The sequence below is a fragment of the Sminthopsis crassicaudata genome, chromosome 4 (assembly GCF_048593235.1).
Source record: "Sminthopsis crassicaudata isolate SCR6 chromosome 4, ASM4859323v1, whole genome shotgun sequence".
In the NCBI taxonomy this organism is placed as follows: Eukaryota; Metazoa; Chordata; class Mammalia; order Dasyuromorphia; family Dasyuridae; genus Sminthopsis; species Sminthopsis crassicaudata.
The window spans coordinates 37,611,951-37,634,748 of record NC_133620.1 but is presented as its reverse complement, the minus strand read 5'-3'; the positions used below and the strand labels follow the sequence as shown (position 1 = coordinate 37,634,748).

Sequence of the window (22,798 nt, the reverse complement as noted above, 5' to 3'; positions counted from 1 at the left end):
TAGTTTCCAGTTTCTGGCCACCACAAAGAGGCTGCCACAAACATTCTTGCACATACAGGTGGGACCTTCACTCTTAATGAATATACACTGGAGTGTCCTGGTGTCATCCAAAGTCAGGCCATCCAAGTCTGACCTCCTCTGCCCCCACCCCTCTTAACCTTTCTTCTGGTACATGAACTGGAAAATGGAGTTCTCACCTGACTTCTCTATTTCCAATCAGGCACTGAGTCCTGTGAATTTTTCCTTGTCCTGGTTGTTTTTCTTCCCTTTCCCAGTTCTGTCTAGGATTTCACCTTGTGTTAAGCTTGTGATTATAATAACTTCCTAACTGATTTCCTTGCTTCTCATCACTTCCTCTCATCCATTACTATTGTATATATCTTTTTAAATAATTTCCTTCATTTTATTCCCTTGCTGAGAAATCTTCAGTGATTTCTCATTGTCCACAACAGGGCTTCTGAAACTTTGCCCACTTGTGATGCTTTTTCTCCTGAGAAATTTTTGTGTGACCCCATATATATACATGGAGTTATGACCCAAAGTTTCAGAAGCTGGGTTCTGCTGGATCAAGTTCAGAATTTTCATTCTGAAATTCAGAGACCTTTGCATTTGGTTCTTATTATAGACTTTTTACACTATCATTTCTTGCAATCAAATTGAACTCTTTACTGGTCCCCAACCATTCTGTCCATGTGAATTTAATCAAGGTCTCTCTGCCCCAAATAAGAATGTACTTCATTCCCACTTACTATCTCACCCATCTTGCTAAGTCAGCTCTAGGTTCACCTCTCCTCTCTGATACCTTGACCCTTCAGAATCTTGTCTTCCTCTGAATGTACTGTTTATTCTCTGTCTCATTTTGACATCTTTTGTTTGTGGTTGTGTCTTATGAAATAGCTTGTAAATTTTTTGAGCTAAAAAGTATATTATATTTTTAAAATTTAAAAAATTTTTTTATTTGAATAAAACATTTAAAAAACAGAAAAGGAATATAAAACAAAATAAACTAAAACAAAAGAGAACATTGTCATGTGCCCAGCAGAACATCAGGAAGGAATCAAAATATATATAATAACAAATTAACAGATAAGAAAGTATATGTATTAGTAGAAGACATTTTATTTGAGTGTTCATTTTTTCTTTATTTTCTTGTAAATTATTCTTTGGTTCTCTGCTATCTACCTTATTTACTTTATTTTTTTTTCCTCCTTTCATCCCCCCCAAGCAAGTTACAATTTAAAAAAAGATATATTTATGTATGCACATGTAGATATATACATACATGTACACTCTCACATACAGTCAGACCCCACATGTAATCACATCTTTCCTATCCCTGCTGAGTCTTTCATTAAATTCTGCTCCCTAACTTATCTATTATTTAACCTCCCCCCATCCATGGCTCTTTCCCTTGTCTTCTTTGCTCATTCCTTACTTCTCATCTGCCCATCCTTCCCCCTTATTTCTTTGTAGATTTATACTCTTCATAGTATATAACTAGTATTGCCTATTGAACCCATTCTCGATGTGAGTCAATTTTCAGAACTATGAGCCCTCTCCCCCTTCTAATGCCTCTGTGTCTCTCTTCCTCTTCACTGCATTTGTATAAAATGATCATTATTTTTACCACAACTCTGCCAATCTTTCTTTTGAGCTACCCTATATCTTAAATATATAGTATACATTTTCCATGTTAAAAAACCAACAACTCACAATTTGTTGATTTTTAAACAATTTGTCCATGTTGAGTTCCTTAAAATGGACTTTTGAAACTGGCTCTTGAAAACAGAAAGTTTTTTTGTTAAATTCAGGTTTGATTGATAAAAAGTCCTGAAAATTTGCAAGTTGTTGAATGTCCATTTTTTTTTTTTCTCATTCAAAATTGTAGATAATTTTGCTGGATATGATATTTTTGACCACAGGCCTAGTTCTTTTGATTGTCCATAGCTATGATTCCAGGACCTGTGGGCTTTTATTGTAGCTGCTGCTCAGTCTTGTATAATTCTAATTGGTTTTTTTTTTTTTTCCTTGTTTCTTGCAAATTTTTCTCTTTGATCTGAGGGTTTTGAAATTTGACAATAATATTCCTGTGTGTTTTCCCCAAAGAATCTTTTTGAGATGGTGATTGGTGGATTTTTTTCTATTTCTACTTTCCCCTCATGTTTTATAACTCCAGGACAATTTTCTTGGATTATTTCCTGCATTACAGGACTTAGTATTCCAAACTTAGTATTCAAAGTTTAAAAGGTTTAGAAGTCTAAGCATAGTTCCATATTGTTTGGACATAGTTCCAAATTGCTCTCCAAAATGGTTGGATTAACTCACAACTCCACAAACTCCTTTTTTTCTTCCTCTTCAGCATTTGCCATTTTCCTTTCCTCTTGTATTAGCCAATCTGATAGGTGTGAAGTGGTACCTCAGAGTTGGTCTACGTTGCATCTCTTTAGTGAGTTAGAGCATTTTTTTCAAGTGACTATTGACAGTTTGATTTTTTCTTTTGAAAGTTTTCTGTTGATGTCCTTTGACTGTTTGTCAATTGAAGAATTTTATTTGTTTTTATAAATTTAGCTGTATTCCTTATACATTTGAGAAATGAGGCTTTAGAGAAACGTATATAAAAAAAATTTCCCCCCGATTTTCCTGCTTTTCCTTCTAATTTTTGCTGCATTGGTTTTGTTTGTGCAAAATCTTTTTAATTTCATATAATCAAAATTATTCATTTTAGTTTCTGTGGACCTCTCTATTATTTGGTCATAAATGCTTCTCTTATCCACAAATCTAACTGGTAAAATATTCTATGCTTTCTTAATTTACTTATATTACTCTTTATGGCTAAATCATTTATTCATTTTGGCTATCTTAGTATATAATGTGAGATATTGGTTTGTGCCCATTTTCTGCCAGACGCCTTTTAAGTTTGCCAAACAATTTTTGTCCAATGGTGACTTCTTACCCCAAAAACTTGATCTTTGGGCTTATCAAACACTAGTCATGGTCATATACTATGCTGTATTGTGTGCCTTCTCTATAACAGAACTTCCTAAACCTTTGCTATCTGTGGCCCCTTTTTTTCTGAGAAATTTTTATGTGATTTTGGGTACATAAGTAAAAAAAAAAAATTGACATATAAATCAAACATTTACCAATAACAAATCATAATTTCATGACACTCACATTTAGTCACAACCCATAATTAGTCAAACAGTTAATTAATTACTTAATTTGCGTGTATTGATTTATATTCAGTCTTCATAGTTCTTTTTTTGAATATAGGTAATATTTTCTGTCCAAAGTCTATTGGGATTGCTTTGGATCACTGAACTACTGAGAAGAACCAAGCCTTTCATGGTTGATCATTGCATATTTTTGCTGTTACTGTGTGTAATATATTCCTGGTTCTGCTTGTTTTCCTCATCATCAGTTCATGTAAATCTTTCCATGCCTTCCTAAAATCAGCTGCTCATCATTTCTTATGAAACAATAATATTCCACTACCTTCATGTACCACAAATTTGCAAATGTGGATCCTTTTTCCTCCTTTATGATTTCTTTAGGATACAGACCCAGTAGTAGCCCAGCTGGGGCCAAGAGAATGTATGCACAGCTTTATAGCCCTTTGGACATAGCTCCAGATTGCTCTCCAGAATGGAACAACCTATAGTTTAAGAAGCTTTGATTTATAACACTGCAAGATTAGGGGTGGGGCTAAAGGCCTAAAAATATCTAGATAATTTATGGTACTTTCTCATCATAGTCAAATAGCAGGAAAAGAAACATACACAGATGACTATTGCTTATCATTGAGGAATTTCTAAACAAAGTGCTGTATGAAATGGGAATCAAAAGCAAGAGGTTCCTAACCTCAGTTGGTGAGTTAAATTTTTTTTACATATTTATATCATTTAATTGGGTTCCTTTGTAATTCTGTGTGTCTTAATTTCTGCATTTGAAACTGTTCTATAAAGAGTCTATGACACGATACAGATTAAGAAGCCATGATCTGAAAGTAAAGTGTGTTTGAAGGCAGGTAGAGAATCTACATCATGAATGATGTTACATCTGAGGTGAGTTTGAAAGGACTGGTGGGTAGGAATGTAGCAGGAAGGAGATTTCAGACAGAGAAGTAAAGTTAGGATGATGAGGATAAGGAAGAAAGTGGCCCATTTTAGCTTGAAGCTCACAGCTGAATGCAGAAGATTACAATAAAATATGGTATCCGTGTAACAAGAAATTTGGTTTTACACACATAGATTGTATCCAAGATATACTGTACCACATTGCTTGTCATCTAGGAGAGGGAGTAGAGGGAGGGAGGGGAAAATTTGGAAAAGTGAATACAAGGGATAATGTTGTAAAAAAAAAAATTATCCATGCATATATACTGTCAAAAAATTATAATTATAAAATTAATTTAAAAAAATTGGTATCCAGTTGCCTGATGGTAGCAGGTCTTTGAATGCCAGGCACAGGGGAGGGAATAAGCATTTGTGAAATGCTTGCTGTTTAATAGTCATTGTGGTCTCTCTTTCACAGATATTGACTCATTTGGACCTCACAAATCAATGAGATATGGGCTATTATTATTCTCATTTTATAATTGAGGAAACTTTGGTAGACAAAAGGTAAACTTCTTAGCCAGGGCCACACCACTAGGCTAGTGTCTGAGATAAGTCTTGATCTCAGATTTCCCCCCCCCCAGGCTCAGTGCTCTTTCTGCTACACTGCTTTGCTGTCAGGGTCAAAGAAGCTTGATCTTTTCATTCTGGCAGACTGTAACCTTTTTTGGGATTAAAACTGCTGTTCATTTTTGTCTTTGTGTTCACCTGATGGGTGATTACTACATGTTTGTTGAAGTTGTTATTAAGGAAAACAGTGTAGAAAGATAAAGTCCAAAGATGGTGTTTTCTTTAAGCATGTTCACTGCAGTGTGTTCAAAGACTTGTTGAAAAAAATCTGTCAGGGACTTTTCTTCAACATTATTATCCCCATGCCCCATTAACAAAGTAGAATTAGGTAGGAATCACATTCATTCATTAGTGCCTCTGGTCTGCAATACTCGATAGTTTTAAGGTCCAAGAAAACATCTTGGAACATTTTCTCCATTCAACTGAGCAGGGACACCTCATTATTATATCAGTTGTCCATGGTTTATGATGTGCTTCCCCTTACCCAGAGAAAATTGGAAACAGGAAATTAACTAGAAATTCTGAACTTCAAATAAAAATGTCTTCTGAAAAATATTAGTTGGTTATGTGTATTTTTAGCTTATTCTCCTGTGTCTATAAAATAATGCTACTTAGAGAGACTCAAAGCACATTTCTGCCATTTCAAAAAAGTTCATTCTTCTGAGTCCAGATTTCTGCATGATTGAATTTGCTTTGTGGTGTCATCTGAAATCCAACTGGGGATAACTAGGTATGTGCTGGGATAGTTCACTGAATTCAGTTCTATAAAATGGAGGGTTTAGATTAGCTGATAATGAAGGTCTACTTCTAGCTCCAGATCCCATGGTTATTGAGTCCCAGAAACTTTGTGACTTGCTTAAAATCCACAGCTAATTAGTCATAGGCAGAGCACTTCTTTAGCCCACCTTTTAAAGGATTTTCCTTGCTAGGGCTCTTATTATTATTAAGTATTGGGTTTCTCTCAGGACAGAAGAGCACAAGTGGTGTTAGTTCCTGAAGAAATATTAATAGTCTTACCACTAACTATTATTAAGAATATATTGCTAACAACAAGAACAACAAAAATGTAGATTTTGGTGTTCTTCTAAGCAATTCTAATTGGATTGCATGGCCTTATGATTGTAGCATCTTTTAAATAGGCCAGAACTGGGCAGCCTGTTCTTGAAGTTTTTGAAAATTCACTTCTGGGCATAGAATCAATTTGTACCTTCTAATAACAAAGAGTTTTTTTGTTTGTTTGTTTTCCCTCTTGAGATTTCTGAATTCAGCAGCTTTTTAAGTCACTAATACTGGGAAAATCATTCATTCTTTTACTATATTGTGCTGTATATTTTACTAAATTCCTACAACTGCAAAAATAGCTTTGTTTGCTCCTAAAAAAAACATCATCTTCCCTTTAGCTTTGTTAAGTTAAATAAGCTACATGATTGACCCAGAACCCATTTTTAGTTAACAATAGCATAAAGAAACACAATTTGAATGCTGGAAAATATCTGAATAGGTGATTTAGACTCACCCCTTCATTTTACAGAGGAAAAAGATGAAACCTATACATCCTAGCAGGGTAATTAGTAAATTTGGAGTATAACTGGTTACTTTATTCCCTGTCTAGTATCAGGTAATTTATCACCTCCTTTCCAAATAGAAAGTGAAAGAAAACCATTTTAGTAGAGCAATGGTATATAAAGGTCACTTAAAGTGGGTTGGCTAGAGAAGATCTCTATTTTCCAAAAAAATTAAAACTTTAAAACTAATTTGCCTTCAAAGCTTAGAGTAGGCAAGATCAGAGAAAGGCCCCAGCATGAAGGAAAAGAAATTCCATATATTAAAGCTAAAGGTGGAAGGTAAATTCAAGTCTAGTCCACAAGCATTAATGAAGTGTTCATTATGGTACTGAATGCTGGGGATACAAAAGAGCCAAGAAGATGGCTCCTGCCATCTAGTAGGGGACATGGGTTTTACTGTAAAGTGGAGGTTATTAACCTGATGTCATAAATTTTAGGGAATCCATGAATTCAGATGAAAAAAAATGCATCTTTATTTTGGCTAACTTTTTCTTTTCTTTGTAATTCTCTTTTGTGTGTTTAAAACCATTATTCTAGGGGCAGCTAGGTGGCGCAGTGGAGAGAGCACCAGCCCTGAAGTCAGGAGGACCTGAATTCAAATCTGGTCTCAGACACTTAACACTTCCTAGCTGTGTGACCCTGGGCAAGTCACTGAACCCCAGCCTCAGGGGGGGAAAAATAAAAAATAAAAAAAACCATTATTCTGAGGGAAAAAAAAAAAACAGAATTCATAGGTTTTATCAGACTACCAGATAGGCTATGACATAAAATAAAGCTTAAAAACCTCTCTGCTTTAAGGTTTAGAAGGTATTTTCCTAATTCTTCCTTCTTTCCTTTAAAGATTCTTAAAATACTAAGAACATATGTGGAGTCATTGCAGCCCTTTTTGTTAAGAGAAGGCTCTAGAACATAGAGCTATGAGAAAGTCTTGTGCTTATGGGAAACCAAGAACTTCAAGATCAGGAGATTTTCATTCTTTGTTCTAAATCACATACCAAGTAATGCCTTTTGTGAGCAAAATGCTGTTTTATCATATTTTTAATGTCTCTCTGTCTCTCTGTCTTTCTCTCTCATATCTATTACAGAGAAGGCATTATATGTAGAAGTTTGATTCTTCACCAAAATTGTAATCAATACAATTGGGTCAGGGATATATGGGTACGTATGGGAGAGAAATGAGTGTCGGGTATAAAGATAATTGCAGGAAGCACTTGCACCGAGAATAGAAACATTTCCTCAGGCATGTAGATGTCTAGATAGTTAGTCTCTATAAGACGACTATTGTCCTAAATAATCTGTATTTTAGTCATAGCCAGTCTAGAACACAGTGCATCATTTTAATAAAAGAGTACTAATAAAACACTGTGGACTAGAAATTATCAAATTAGTTCTTCGTTCCAGAGGAGTCCACCCTCCAGCCTTTTCTTAAGAAAGCTCCAGAACTGCATTCATGTAGGGAATTCCCAGAATGGAATCTCTGCTCCTTCATACCGATTCCCATTTCCTCTGGAAGCCCTCACTGAGGCTGGAGGGAAAATGGTCCTTGGTCATCCAGTCCTGGGATGTCAAAGCTCCAGAGGTAACCTCAGTGTGACCTTGGACAGGAGGTGACTTCCCCATTGTAGACTTCTCTGCTCTGAAAAAAAAAACGGGAGCAGGAGGATGAGGCGACCTAGCGCTAGGATCCCGCTGTGAAAGAAATCTGTGGCCTCCTGTGAGCCCACCCGGGGCTGAGGAAGAATGAGGCGCCCTTCCCCCGCTCCCCCCAGCCTGGGTCATTTAGGGACTGCTCTCCTCCCCATCCCTACTCCTTCTCTACCTTCCAGGCACCCTGTGTGTTTGGTTCTATGCTGGCTCCCCCACTTGAGTGAGAGCCCCTTGGGGCAGGAGCCATCTTCTAGGCTCTTTTGTATCCCCAGAATTCAGCACCATAATGAACACTTCATTAATGCTTGTTGACTGGACTTGAATTTACCTTCCACCTTTAGCTTTAGGGTATGGAGCCTATTTATAGTTAGGTCGGTTATGTAAACTCTTCCTTTACATCAAGAGCAGTTTTTAATGGAAGATACATTTTTATCAATTTATAGTAATTGGACCTTAATACAAATAGCATAATCATATTCTAAACAGAACCTCAAAGAAATAAAGGATAATTATTAATGAGAGAATTTGAATAAAATTGCTTAATATATTTACTTGATTATAGTATCCCTTTATGTAGAACTTAGGCCAGAGACAGCTACTGGTTTCCATATCTGTCACATCCTTTCTAATTTGAGGAAAAAAGTAAAATTGGTTTGATCTAACCCCACTGTGTTTCTGGCTTCTTGTAAATGTGATGTGCAGTTGTTAAATATCCTAACTTATGGCACATGAGAATGGAAATGGGAAATCATTGTGTAATGCTGGAGAAATTAAGGCAAGATAGAGAGTAGAGAGTATTTAATAATTTATTTAAAGGGAGAGATTTACTGGGACCAAATGGATCCATGGTTTGGTCCCAGGGCTGAATGAGACTGTCATCTCCAGGAATCCAGCCAACAATGTGAGTTCTCAGTGACCTCACGTGGCTCAGACTCAGGGGGTAGATGGAGGCAGGGGTGGAGTCTGGGTGCTGAGCAGGAATGGGACTGTGACAGGGTGGGGTGAGCCACCAGAGTTGGGGGAGGCACCCTGGAGATGGGCACCCGCATCTTGATAAGATAGTATCTGACATAGCTTGGGATGGGGAGAGGCATTCTGATATTCTAAAACATAAGATCTTTTATCCTTATCAAATATTCCGATAAAGAGGGAGGGGAAGTTTTGCAGGACTGAGCTTTGAGCTGATAATTATAAACTGAAGCAGAAAAATGGAGTCAAAACTGGGTCAGGATAATCAGGGAAACTGAGTTAGGACAATAAAAGAGAACTGTGGCGTAACAATTTTGACTATGGCACTACTTTTGAGAATCGTTCCTTAAAAGACAATCATAGGCAATTATTTTCAGTTTAATATTGCTATTAGAAAATGGTTTTTCTGGCTTTGTAAGAGCATGAAGGGTGATAGGTTCAGGGAAATAGTAATTTCCCCTACTCTTCCTTAATTGTATTTTGTTTTTTCTAATTACAGGTAAAATATTTTTCAATGTTCATTTTTGTAAGATTCTAAGATCCAGATTTTTTCTCCCTTTCTCTCTTTTCTTCGTCTTCCCCAAGACAGCAAACTTTCTGATATAGATTCTGATATAGTCATTTTAAACATGGAAATAGAAATTTTTGTCAACTGGAAGATTTTTTTAAAATTACATATAGTGATGCATATATATGTATACACACATACATATTTATACTTTACATATGCACATACATAAAGAGTAAGTACTCAGTAAATGTTGCTGAAATGATTTGAATATCTCTTAATAAGCTGATTGAATTATAAACAGATATAGTTTAAAAAATGTTATATGAAATCTCCCAGAGGTAGAAGAGACATCCAAGATCATTACATATATGAACTAAAGCCTTGGTAGGCTTAAAAATTTGTTCCAGGTCCCACAGTAACAGAGTCAGGGTTGGATTCCAGGTCTCTAATTTTATCTACTGCATTATTTAAATGAATATTACTTAAATCATTGTTCAGGAAGGCAGAATTTAATGAATTCAAATTTTTAAAAATGAGATTGTTGGAAATAGATCATCTTTAATGGCCCCTTTTCTAGTTCCTTTGTTCTCTAATTTATTGAGTGGCTCCTATGAGTAAAATATTGCTTTATCATAATCTTAATATATGTCTATATCTATATTCTCTACAGCTATCACAGATACAGATGTTATTTTTAAAAGATGCACATTGTACTTTTTAAAACAGTAATTTTGGATATATTCCCATTTATAGTTATTTAAGGAATCTGAGTTTTAAAATTTTTTTATCTATGATATTTCTTAAAGGAAGCCGATACTGTTGGAAAAAAAAATCCAATTTAGTATGTTAATCATGGATATTTAGGGATGTTTTTCCTATGTAGGGGAAGCTAACAACCCACCATCAAAACCAACATATATTTAACTTGTTTTTTATTTAAGACAAGAAGGTTCTGGATTAAGGGTTTTTTGTTTTTTAAATTTCAGCAGCTATCATGTATATGTAAAACAAGAATTTAAATTTTTAAAATCACTTTAAAATTTATCAGTAATGAAGGGTGTTGGTTTATTTATCCAGAAAAACATAAGCAAATGAAAGTATTGACCTTTGTAGCTTCATTGTCATAGATTTTTTCTTGATTATTTATCTTGTAATTTTATTGACATGGAGACAATTTCCCTCTATTGCTGAAAGCAAGACTTCTTTATCTTTTCTTTGGCTTTCATGCCCCTTTCCCTTTAAAAAAGAGGATAAGGGAAACTGTATATTTTTTCAGATAAAGTAAAAAAGGAGTTGTAAAGAGATATAGTTACATATTTTATTTATAGCCCAGTCAAAAATGCTACCTTTGATGAAAAAACTAACATTTGATGAAAAACTAATCTACTTAAATTATAATATTCCATTTCTTAGTATATGAATTCTTGCAAGGCAACCATCGTAGTCTGACCAGAGCAAAGTTAGGTGTGACTCAAAATTGATCTTTAATATTTGAATTAAATTGCTATGATTTTTGCCAGTTTTGTAGTATACTTTGCCAAAAGTTATGAAATTTGAAAGAGCTCTGTAATAAGGAACTTTGGATACCAGTTAAAGTGTGATGTGAAGAATGGACTCAGAGCTGAGATGAATTTCTGTATGCTTCCTTTTCAGTCCTTGTAGTGTTAAAATGGAGGGGACATACTGCCATCATTTGTTGTCATTTTATCAATTTGGAAGTCTCATAGTTTCTGGAAAAGTATTTTTTTCCCCTCTGTTTTTGTTTCAGTCAGTGTAATTGTCACCCATATCCTGTACACACACATACACACACACACACTCTTTCTCTGTATGTCTCTCTCTCTCTTTTTCTCTCTCACTTTTTCTTTGCCTTTTTGTCTTTTTCCCTTCTTCTCTCCCTCCCTTCCATGACTTCTTGTTTCTACTATACTAAATAGTCTTTCTACTTCATATCTTCCCATTCTAATCCATTTTCCCTTCAGCCACCAACATGATTTCCTAATGTTCAAATCTATATTTGCCTACTCTGTAAACTCCATCAATTTCCTATTATCTGTAGGATCAAATATTTACACTTTGTCATTTTAGAGTGCCTCATAATCTGGTCTCAACCTACTTTTTCATCATTATTTCACATTACTTCCCTTTATACACATTCTGGTTCAAAGTAGCCTTCTTACTGTTTCTCACTCAAAACACCCCATCTCCTAATTATGTCTTTGTCTCTTATATGTTATATGTTATATCTTATATGTATATGTATGTAAATGTGTGTATGTATATTTTATATATATATCATATATTTTTATATTTTATAATCTAAAACTAGGGTTTTTAGAAACCCTAGTTTCCTTCAAGAAGCAGCCCAAATACACTCCATATATGAAGCCTTTCCTGATCTCTTGAATGTTAGTGTTCACTCCCTCCCGGGACCAAAAAAAAAAAAAAAAAAAAAAAAAAAAAAGGCATCTTCTGTATGTATGTTTCATTTTATTCAAGCTGTATTGCAAACTGAAATCAGGTTTAAGTAAATATTAAGAGCTTCTTCGCTGGATGATTTTTATAGGTGATAAAAAGGACAGTCCAAAGCCTAAGTCACTAGGATAGATAAGATTGTTGGGCTGATATGTATATATGCAATATGCTCATATCTTTTTTAGAACTGACTTTTTAACATCTAACTGCCTTTATGACTAATTTCTGCCTTTCTAATTTCCCAGTTAATTTTAAGTCAGATTCCCTGATTTATGGATCTTAAGGAGAACTTAGGTTATAGCCAATTCCTTTTTAGTGATTAAAAATTGATTATGGTAGTTATTAAGAATATCTGGAAAATAATTTGGACATATGAAATGACCTGTTGTGACCTATTTAAAATCTAATAGAGGGATTTTTTAAAGGATTATTTTTATCCATACTATTTATCTCTCTCATCTATTCCCACAACTATGTTTAGGAAAGTATAATGTGATTTATTATATCCCCTTTGTTTATCATATCTCAGAATTCCATTTGGCTCATACTCTTATTTACCCTAAGTTCTGTAGTGATCCAGGGAATATGTTTGGATAATTAGGTGTTTGATAAATGCTTGTTGATTGATTAATAGAATTGCTAACCATTTCTCTTCATTAACTCAGGCCTTACTCCTGTCACTAAATATTCATTATTGAATAAATTACGGAAATCCCCATCCCTAATAGTTAGCTCATAAACAATTTGTTAACAAATTAAAATCAGTAATAAGGCAGAGACATTTAGCTATTTACAATGTTTATATGAAAGTTTATAGTCAGAATAGCCTCAGATCCTGTAACGATGTAGATTCCTCTTCATTGCTTAGAAACATTCTCACATCATTCAGTTCACATAGATGCTGATCAAAGTTTCTTTAAGAGTCTTTATATTTCTATTCTAGAAAAAAATTGCATTCATTCTCAGGAAATAAACTACCTTTGGCTTTTCTTAGTTTCTTTATAACACGATCACTTATGACAGTTCTTACTAAAAAAAAAAAAAAGTTTGCCTTATTCTCTATTTCTACTCTCCACAAATTCCTCATAGATCACAGATAAAACATAGATTTTCTTTTTTAGTCTATAAGAAGTACTTCATAGTTTGACATTTCTTAACTGTCGCTTCAACACTTCTGACAAAAACTGCTTTGTTCCATATTCCCCTTGACTCTTAAAGATACTGCAGTAGAATCCCTTTGAAAGAGTTTGAAACCAGTCTTATCCTTAGAGGTTTTAACTACGCCTTTAGAATATAGTAATCTTGAGAATAGAGATTGTTGTTTTTTTATTTTTATTTTTGTGTTTCTTGCCCTTCAGGGTCTATCATATAGTGGGTCATTAATAAATGCATATTGTTTGGTATATGTCTTATTTATCATCTCTTGATTTAAACATCTTAATGTGCATAACAGCATATTAACTATTTTATACACCCAAGACTATTCTTCTCCATCTTTTTTTTTTTAATTTAAAAAAACACACACACACACACAACAAAACAAAAATCATACCTACCAACTGTGGGGGAAAGATAAAATGACTAAGAAAATAAAAGTTTAATCTTTCAAGTGTATCAGTTTATACATATAAGTTGCCTACAAAGTGGGACTAGATTACTTCCTTAGTTTAGAGCTTGACCCCAATTACTGGAAGAGACAGACTTTGATACATTAAAAACAATCACATAAGACCATTTAATGAAAACGAAACATAAGGAAGACTAATTTTTGTGAGTTCAGTCTGGCCTCAGATACTTACCAGTTGAGTGACCCTGAGCAAGTCACTTAACTGTTTGCCTCAGTTTTCTAATCTGTAAAATGAGCTAGAGAAGGAAATGGCAAACCACTGCAGTATCTTTGCCAAGATAACTCCAAATGGGGTCAACTAAGAGTCTGACTGAAATGATTTAAAAAAAAGAAAAGATTAGGGACTTTCTGAGTTGGGAGAGGGAGAATGAACATTCCACTTCCCAAGTATCTGTAAACAATCAAGGGAACATGGAATCAATAATTGGTTGATCAGTATGAGCCAGTTTTTAGGTAAACCATACGGATTTCTCCAGATGTATACTTGTGAAAAATCTTCATACATCATTATGTGGATCTACCTTTGTTATGGTTAGCATAACCTAGGTCCTTGGTTGAGTATAAACAGCACAAAGAGATGGTCCAGTCTCCCAACCACCCAGTACTAGGTTCATATTATGCAGTCAGGTTTTCTTCCACGATGGAATACAGTTTTCTTACAGGACAAATTGAACTAGACCCATATTTGAATAGAAATATATATTTCTATTATATCTGAGTTAGCTCCAGAATTGAGTTACAGAATGGAGTCAGAGGAGTTTACTCCATTCCTACAGTTAACCACTTGCTATTCTAATCTCCCCCATCCTTCCCAATTATAGCAGTTTTGAAGGACTTTTGATATAACAATTATCAGATAGGATAGTTACATTTGAGTTGTTTGCTACAACCAGAAAGGGCAAGAAGGTATACTGAAAGAGCTAAAAAATATTTTCAATCAGATCAATGCATAATGACTTCTTAGTTTTATTGAGATAACATAAATTTCAAAAGCATTATATGTAACCCATTCAAAAGTAAAATAGAAAAATGAGTCAAATGTGTAAAAGTTCTTCAAGATTTCACGACTTCAACAGTATGGAGCATCATGCCTTGATGTTGGTTGCAATTCTATCTCAATGTTTGAAGAAACATTCATCCTTTGCTGTGACCAAAAAAAGTGCTAGGTATTTTATTCCTTTGGTGTAGTCTTAGAAAGCTCAAAGCTGCTTCTCTGCACTGTGAAGTCTCCTAAAGCAGCATTTTAATGGTGTGGAGTAAAAAATAAATGAGATTTTATTATTGTCATCTCTGCCACCTTTGTCCTTCATTAACACAAATAATTAAGTTCAGTCAACTAAGCTAAGCTAGAGAATAAAATTATATTTTTGCACTCTTCATGGCTTTCCCAATTTAAAGAGTACATATTATTATTCCCTTGGTAAAACAGGGAGTTTTAACTCTAGAGTCTCAGAAATATATGAATCCCTAATTTTTTTTTCCAGTTCTCCTTGACAGGTTTTGGTGGATAGGTGTATTCCTACACTTGTTTTGTTCAATGAAAGTTTATTAAGCTGAGGCCTCAAAATTATCTTAAAGCTTAAAAATGAATGATGATTGCTTATTGAGTTTTAACTATTAAATTTAACTATTAAGATTAAATATTAAAATTAAAATAACTGCCTTTTGCTGATTATATAACTTTGGTTATATTACATAATATAATATAATATAACTTTAGGCAACTTATATTCTTGTTGTTTATCCTTTGTTCTTCAAGAGGGCCATGACATTAAGGAAGTGATGCCCATGACATGCAAGTAAATTGGATTTAAGTGAGGGAAGGCTGTGCAAAGTCTTCAGCCTTTCTCTGCTAGAGCTGTCTGGGTCAAGTGACCAGATGTAGATCAAGACGCCTGGAGATTGCCCTGGATGCAGTGGGATATCCTGACTTTTTAAGCTAACATCTTTATCAGGACTCAGTTTGACAGGTAATGTCTATTCGGTGATTAAGGCAGTTTATAAAAGCTAAAGGCAGTGTTGGAGAGAGAGAGGGCCTGCTCTGGAGTTAGGAAGAATCACCCCTGATCTATATTCTAACTAGCTGGGTGACCGTGGACAAGTCTCTGATCTCAGTGTCCTAAGCAAATCTATAAATTACAGTAAATTACCTTGGGGTTGCTAGTGTGCTTTAGTAGAGTTTCACCCTGCGATCTTTCCACACGGATGAAATTGGAAATCTTGACCAAAAAGTAACTGGGATAGCTTGTTCAAAGAAAACTTGAATTGTCAACTCTAATAATGGGGTTTGATCTTCACTGGAAGCTGTAGCAAAATACAAAATAAAAATAAACATTTGAGGGACTTAGAAACTTCCAGCCCCAAGAGACCAGATGTCTTAGTAGATGGGCAGTTCTAATGTGAAATAAATGAGTTGAGCAGCATATCTTAAATAAAGATAGACTATACAAGTCTTTCTGTCTTTGGGAAAATTGACCTAGTTGTTTCAGCCAAATATGTTCATGATTTGAGAAAACAGGGCATAGAGGGAAGAGGTTTAGAGTTGAAATATGTTTGGGATTTGAATAATTCTTACATTTGTTTAGTTCTGTGGCTCTGAATTTGTCGTTTAACCTCAGTTTTCTAATCACTAGTATAGGTACAATAATACCTAGCCAGAGGTTATAGAGGGGAATGCAAGTACTCCAAACATTAACATATAAATACCAGTCTTAAAAAAAATAATAATAATAGTTAAGTTTCTATATTATATAGGCGTTAGATGTATATAGTGATTTTTTTTTTTTTTAATTAGAAGTCATACATTCATTTTTGTGTCTGTGGCCTCTTTTATCTGAGGAAATCTTGGGGGAAAGGAAGTAAACACCTTCTCCAGAGAAAGTTAGTTGAGATAGAGTGTTGCCCTTTTTCTTCTTAGGAATTCTTAAAAAAATGATTTGCATTAATTGAACTTTGTAAATTTCATTTAAGTTTTAGCTGATGGAACCCAGGTAAGAATTGACAGCAAAGGTCAGGGCTATTCTTCAACCTGAAAAATAACTCTAAATGATCAAAAGCTCACTATGTCCCTGAGTACAGAGTAATTGGACTATAATTGACCTTCATTCTGTCAAATGATCAATGCTCATCTATGGCTTATGTAATAAAGGAACCCTGCTACCAATTTTTACTTTTCTGAGCCATAACAGAAGCTGAAGTCACCCTTACCTGAAAAAAAAAAAAGTGCTTATTCTGTAATTGTTTGGAAAAACAAGCTCAGCTTACGCCATTTGAAAAATAAAATAGTTTATGTGCCTCCATGATGATGCATGTGCCTCAAGACGGAATAACTATATTGGATAGACTAATTTTTTTTTTCCAGTTCTATTTGACAGGTTTTGGTGAATAGGCACACTCCTACATTTGTTTTGTTAAGTGAAAGTTCATTGAAAGTGAAGCTGAGGTCTCAAAATTATCTTAAAGCTAAAAAATAAATGATGATGGCTTGATAACTTGACCACTTGTATTTTGACTTGTACATATAGCTCTATAATGGCCAATGTTTTTGTTCCTTCAAAGTAAAATTTGTTGGAAATGTTTGAAGAAGGGAAGATATTCAAAAACAACAAGTGCAGTTTGATGTGGAAATTTACCTTGGAGTCTGACTTGAAGCTTGTATTTTGAGGTTTTTGAAAAACAAATACTTGACATTTAAAGTGCTCATTCATATTTAGTTGGCTATGAAGACTGTTTCTTCAGTATTTCCTTTCTAGTCACTCTGTAAGCAAAGGAACTTGTTTTGGTTTTCTGGGTGAAAAAATATATTTAAAAAGTTGTTTGTTTTTTAATAGAGCTATAAGTATTAGGTAAATTATTTATCTCCAAGTTGTAATCATTGAAACAAAATTGTAAAACCCATGTGCCCTCCTGAATCCTCTCTAATTAAAAAAACTCACATGTATATATTTATAAACATATATGCAAATGTACACATCTAGACACATGTACATATATCTACATGATTCTACATACACATGAACACATATGTAAGATTCTTTAATGTTTTTCAAAGCATTTAGAAGGAGCTAGGGAATTCTGCATCCTATTATAAGCAAAATTCAGGACTAGACATTTTCTCCAGTCCTCTGTATTCTCAGAACTTTGCAAAATAAAAATTATGTCCAAGAGGTAAAGTAGTGACATCTGTTTCCAGAGATCAACACCCAAGATTTTCAGCAAGTTAACAATATTTTGAATTGACACCAAAAAGATTCACCTCCTATCCCCTTAGTACTCTTTCCCTTCTCAGGAAGAAAACTCTTAGTCCTCCTCTTTAGGGTGGCAAATCTGGAAGTGCCCATGGGCTTGTTTTCACTTATTTACTCAACTACTCAACAACTATTTGTGTTGAGCAACTTGCCTTACTTAGGCCCTCAATTCACCATTGTGTTTGAGTAAACAGAAGAAAGCAACTCTAATTTCAGCTGGGTCTCCTCTCCTCCTTTTGAGGAAGAGATGGAAACTTAGGGAAAATGAAGCCAGCCTAGCCTGAAATGGCAATACTAGGTTGTAGCACTGCTTACCCAGAGAATTAAATAATGGAGGAAAACCACCAGGTGTGGGACTGCACCAGGGCTGAAGGAAAGGGGGATCCAACTGGCACCAGTTCTAGTGTGAAACCAGTGAATAGTAGATTCCCTGGCATGGGAGGAGGCTTCTCTAACAAAGAGAAAGGAATCAGAAAGTGATAGGGGAATATGAGGAACAAAACACTGAAATGATCAAAGATCTTATGTGAAATTACACAGTTAGAAACCTGGAGCCCAAGCAAATAAATCAACAGGAATAGATATTTGGAAAGCCAGTCTTTAGGACATCCAAACTAATTTAGACATCTCAGTAAAATTTCATGGAGGTTACGATGGAAAATTCTAAAGACCACAAATTCTGCAGATGGCCAGAATGTAAAGGAAAGGAAGCAAGAATAGGATAAATATTCTGTACTCACCAGAAACTTTAGAAAGGAATGAAATAATTTGTGACAAAAGAGCTCAAGATGTACATTGCATCCGTGAGCCTAATCATCACTGCAAAAAAAGACATATTCAGTAAAAGAGAATCAGGTGCATCATTAGTTCCATAACCACAAGAAAAATAGAGATTTCTCTATGTGAGCAGATTATTCCCCTTTGAGCACCCCAGATAAAAGAAGTACAAAAAAATAATTAAATCCACCTTCCAAGGAAATTAAAAGTAATGAAATAAATTACCTCAGGGAGAAAAAGGGGAAGGGAGAATCTAGCAAGGAAAAGATACCTATGAGGTTAAAAATAAATAATAGACCATTAAGAGGAAACTTTAAGATTTCTTGATAAAAGTACACAACATGATAAAGGTAAAAGCAGAATTTAAATAGAAGTGATCAGAAGCAGTGTGGACTAAATTTTATAACACCTAACCTATACATGAATCTTTTTTTTTTTCTTTAGGACTAAACAGAAAAATGAGAGGATTCAAAAAAGGATGGTGGGGAGGAAAAGGATTAAGGAGAATGTTCACTTCTTGAAAGAAGTATACTTGAAACAAGGTTCCGCCCTGTACAGTTTACCATTTACTTGGTTGGGGTAAACCAAGCACAATCCCCAATGGGAAGGAGAGAAGCAATGGGAAAAGTGATAAAGAGAAGGATTAAAATGGGGAGAAGAAAGGGAAAATCTTCATTTATTTGCTGGGAGGAGACCTCCACTGGGAGAGACCACTAGGGGTAAGAGAGATTCTCTATTGGAAGATGGGATTCTGTAATGGGAATGTTGAGTGATCACCACCTCTGAAAGGGAACTGTGTGCCTTCTGGACAGCATCCTGCTTTAGGAGAAAGGGGATCAGAACTTGTGGGTGCGGATGAGAGGGCATGGATCCAGAGAAGAGAAATCATAGCATATAAGGAGGAAGATGATCATGGGGAGTGCAATGGATAGAACATGACTGTATAACCAGGGAAGGACCCTGTCAGGCTTCTCTGTTCTCTAGGTCCTGTAGCACTTGATCCTCGTTAGAATGAAGTACAACAAAATCAATGACCGAAAGTTTTCAGAAGAGGAAATTAAATACTACTTGAGAAGTGGTGAGCCTAAAGGAGGAATCCACTTAAGGGCCATGAATCAGAAAGAGCAGAAAATTGACCAAGAGATTAATGAAGGAATCCATTTCAGAAAAGGTGCAGAAAATGAAAAGGAACTTAACAGAAGTAGTTAAAGGGGAGTTGAAAGAATAATTCCTTTTTAACTAAGAAAAGTAAATAAAAGGAAGAAAAAAAGAAATTAAATAAAACTCAGAAATAAAAGCCTATGGAAATAGGGTTGTCTTAAAGTAGATGAATGAAAAATAACTTTAGAGACTATTCTCTTCCAAGAGGAAGAAACAATAGCAATGATAATAATAATAATTTTGAAAAAAATCTCAATGTTAGAGACAAATGAGGGAAAATATAAAACTAATGCTTATAGTTTTTTTTAAAGCAGAAATTTTATCATGTTATTAGATGTTGCTACCTACACATAAAGAATTTCATTATCCTAAAAGGAGTCATAGACATTGAACTTATGCTATAAATTCCTTAGACTCTAAATTCATAAAAGACAAAGTTACTGAACTACACAAAGACGAGTATTACAATAGTAGGAGGTTTTAATGTATCTCTGTTTTGAACAAGGATACCAAAAAGAAGAAATTGAAACTAAAAGACAACTTCTTAATGAAACTGCTAAGGAATATTTGTATTTTTTAGTACCCCATGGAATTAAAAAAAAGTGCTCATGTATTAAGGCACAGAGACAAAGCACATAAATATCAAAAAGTAGGACTGTGAAATATAATAAAAAACAAAAGCCAGTAGTCAATTCATGCAGATTCAAATAGACACTTAATAATGAAATCCTAAATACTGAGTGGGTCAAAGAACAAATCACAGAAACAATAATTACATGAAAGAAAATAATAATGTTGAAACAAGTTAGTCATTTAGTCAATTAACATTTATTAAATACCATGAAGTGCAAGGTTTTACTGACAAGTTTTAAATGTTTTCAAGTTTTAAGTGTAGAGTTTCTGGGATGCAGACAGAAAGTCATCAGGTCAAAATTTCCATACCTTTTGAACTTAAGACTTTTAAAATAATTGATCATTTTTTTTCTTTCTTTCTTAAAAAAAGTCTTTATAAACTTTTATGGTATGGCTAATGATGGAAGAATAAAAAGATATCAATAAAATATATTGAAAAAACAAGTGTTCAGAGACTAGATTTCAGTAAGCATGTATTAAACATTTACTATTGTTGGGCCACTAGGGAGCACCATAGTGCAAACATGCCGGGCCTGGAGTCAGTCTCATCTTCCAGAGTTCAAATCTGGCCTCAGACACATACCAGCCATGTGATCCTGGACAAGTCACTCAACCCCGTCTGCCTCACTTTCCTTATCTGTAAAATGGGCTGGAGAAGGAAATGGCAAACCACTCCAATATCTGTGCTAAGAAAACCGCACATGGGGTCAAGGAGGGTTGGACATGACTGAAAACGACTGAACGGCTCTGTGTTAAGTACTGAAGATACCACGGAGGCCAAAGCCTGTGTTCCAGTGGAGACATTTTGGGGGAAGGTTAAGACTAGAGACACCATTGTGCGCCAGGTGGTGTTAATAGTATTTCCTCCATTTTACAGGAGGCAAACTTACGATCCAGAGAGGTTCGCCAATTGACCGTGATTGCGTCCGCCAATGGAAACACTGGTTTCACTGGGATTTGAATTCATGTCTCTTGACTACTAGTTAGGCTACCAGGATGCCTTTGACTCCAGCCAGATTTTGTTTGACTTGCTCACTAAACTCACTTAACAGTCTCCTGCCGTGTGCCTCTTGTCTTCTCTCTGTTTTGCTTTTATCATCACATTATACCTGTTTATTCCCCCAGTTCTATAATTTCCAGAATGAATGGACTCTAATAGCTGCCTTTAAATGATAAATTTATTAATGAAGGATTTCCCAGAAACGTTGCTAATTACTACCAGGAACGCTCATTTACCATATACACTGACTCTCTTTTTGTGTTTGTAATGGGGTTTTCTGTTGGAACGGAATGGAATCCTAACAGGGCAGAATTGAAAGAGAACTCTGAGACCCCTTACTCTCACCCTCTTATTTCATAGAAGAAATTTCCTGCAAAATTCAAAATTTCTCATTGGCTTTTGCTGACATTCTACATGAAATCTTTTACAAGAATGTCCTACCATTATAGAATGTCAGTTTTTTCACTGCTTTTTGTAATCATTTTAAAAATGGTTCTCAAAGCATGTTCTGGGGCCTGAGGCATCCCAAGAGCCTTTCAGGGAGTTGGCAATGTCAAAAATATGTTTATGATAATGCGAAATTGTTTCAATTTCTCACAATAAAAATTGATAGGCAGACTCCATACTTAGAAAATGTTCTTAGGGGCAGGGGATGTTGTTCAATTTTTAAAACTGTAAACAGTTAGAGTATAAAGAACGAGCCTAATGAGGCCCAAATCATGGCTTTGATCCCTCTGTGGGCCAATTACCATTCCTAGGTTCCATGCCCACAAACTGTTCCCTGGCCAGCTTTTTGGCTCATGCCTACCACTGATCCCAGAGGGGATGGGGCTCTTGGGTATTGATAAATCACAAATCTGTCACCACGAGAGTTTACAATACATAGTGAATCTCATCTTCATATATGAAATACAGTATGGTATATGGTTTCTAATCATTAAATCTAAATGGCCATTTTTTTTTTTTTGAAAGCATATGAAGAGCTAGCTAGTCTGTTCATTGATCTTCGTTATTTCATTCAGTGTCATGAGCATAAAAGTGTTGATTTATTTGATCAAGGCCATATGCTCTCTACTCTAGATTACGGGTTAGACCCCAGATCACAGTTCAGGGTTCCTAAATCAAGTTGTTTACTATGGGGTAAACACTGATAATGTCAACATTATTGATGGATCCCTAGCCAGTCATCAGTCCTCAACCTCACCCGGCCCGGACACGGAAAGGATTGACAGATTGATAGCTCTTTCTCCATTTCTGATTTTTGAAGATGATACCTAATTATGTGAATTAGGTGTTTCCCTGGAGAAAGTCTAATAATTCATCTGATCACTTTCATAGATTGAGCTGAATCAGACCTCAGGGATGACAAGGATCTAGTCCAGTTTCCTCATTGCTCACTTGAGGAAACCAAATGGTAGAACTAGTGCTTTCTGACACCTTTGAGAATCCAGTGTTCATTTAATATGCCAGTGTGACATTGAGGTATACATAATTATAATTT

At 35.0% G+C, this 22,798-nt stretch overlaps 1 protein-coding gene and 1 long non-coding RNA gene across 3 annotated transcripts in view; both read left to right on the top strand.

Annotated features, from left to right (window-relative positions):
• HS2ST1 (heparan sulfate 2-O-sulfotransferase 1) overlaps positions 1 to 22,798 on the top strand; it is a 210,310-nt gene that overhangs the window by 47,794 nt on the left and 139,718 nt on the right. The window lies entirely within an intron of this gene.
• Positions 2,019 to 7,001, top strand: LOC141541817 (uncharacterized). The gene is made up of 2 exons (XR_012481910.1): positions 2,019 to 3,869; positions 3,966 to 7,001. It is a non-coding gene; the product is annotated as an uncharacterized LOC141541817 (long non-coding RNA).